Below are 1,763 nucleotides of genomic sequence, written 5' to 3'. Positions count from 1 at the left end.
TCCTGCAGCGCCCCCTGCGGCTGCGCACGCTCACCGTCATGCCTATAGATCTGTTGCTCACGCTGCATACCGCTGTGAGTACTAACTTTTTATTTAATATTTAAATAAACAGGGTATACTGGAAACATTTCTCTTCAATCTATTCACATTCATCGAATTTATTGACTTATAAAAAGGAACGTGTCTCAATCAAATCGTAAAATATGAAACCGTTCGATACCTTCCACATCACACATCATCACATCACCTCGTTTCTCAACAATTTTATTGTTATCATACGCACATTTATTTTGTAATAAGATTATTTGTTTATCTATACTAATATTATAAAGAGGAAAACTTTGTTTGATTGTAATGAAATAACTGAAAATCTACTGGGCCGATTTAAAAAAAAATATTTCGCCATTAAAAAGCTACGTTGTCAGTGTAATATGAGCTATGTTTGATTATTTTTTTTAATTTAACTCAGACGTAGTCGCGGGCGAAAGCTAGTTATGTATATGTTAATATGTTCTCCTTTCGTCTGGTATAAGTGGATGTAAATTATATTATACTAGTTGTTACTCCCGACTTCGTCCACGTGGAATTACAAAATAATAAAAAGTGTAGCTTGTGTTACTCAGTATATTATCACATGTAAGTTTAAAAAGCCATAACTTTTTACTGGTGATTTTTTAAATCAGCGCAGTCATTTTTGAGTTAACTAATATTCAAAAATCGAAAAATACAAATCTTTCTTTTATTAAATAAGTATAAAAGTATAGATATATAACATGTTATTTATTTTAGTTATGAATTAATTCATAGTTTCGTATACTTAGATGGTTTATGTGTTGCAGGCGCACATGTATATCGCGTTGGACCAGAGTCCGCTGCGACTGGCGGCGTTCCGGCAACGCGGGATGGTCACCTCGGTGGAGCGACTCACGCACGCCTTCACAGTACACTATCTGTCCGCAGCATTGCTCAGCGCAGGTACCTATTATAACTTTATTTAATACTATAGAGAAATGTCCAAAGATTGTTTTTTTTTTATTAATGGATGGTGCTATGCTCTCCTTCTCCCTAACGTTTTTTTTTGGGGTCAGTGACTTGTGGATTAGGTGTTTTTTTTTATTTCTTCATTTATATGTTAAAACTTACATTTACATTAAAATCTTAAGTTCGAAGTCAGTTGTAATGTGATACTTTTTATTGTTGGTTTTATATTATAGATTATCTTAAACCCCTTTCTACCTTGAGTGGTTGTTATCGGTATACTATCCGCCACAGTGGTTTAAAAAATATTTAACTGTACCATATATCTTGTTACAGTTAAATGTTTTTTACAGCTTACAGGTTTAGTTGGTGTCTCTCTATTTCTTTCCTCATTTTTTTAATAAATACTAGCTTTCGCTCGCGACTCTGTCCGCATGGAATTAATAAAACACAAACAAAAGAGAGTAGCCTAAGTGTTCTTCCAGATTATTCTCTGTATATATACCGAATTTCATCAAAATCCGTTGTGTAGTTTAGGCTACAAACTCTAACAAACATCCATCTAAACTTTCGCATTTATAATATAAGTAAGATTTACTACGTATTATGGTTTAAATACTTTATTACGGTTTAAGAATCTTTACGTTCCTTACTTGAATTAACAATTCACTTAAGGTAGTTTTTCATTGTATGATAATTTTAATATATTCTATTTCTTGTTTATGGCTCTCCCACAGCGGATTGGGCCAGTGTCAAGTGTTTGTGGTTTTATTTTAATTTGGGAG

This window comes from Papilio polytes, unplaced genomic scaffold (assembly GCF_000836215.1).
Source record: "Papilio polytes unplaced genomic scaffold, Ppol_1.0 DF824292.1, whole genome shotgun sequence".
NCBI lineage: Eukaryota > Metazoa > Arthropoda > Insecta > Lepidoptera > Papilionidae > Papilio > Papilio polytes.
This window is presented reverse-complemented; position numbering follows the sequence as displayed.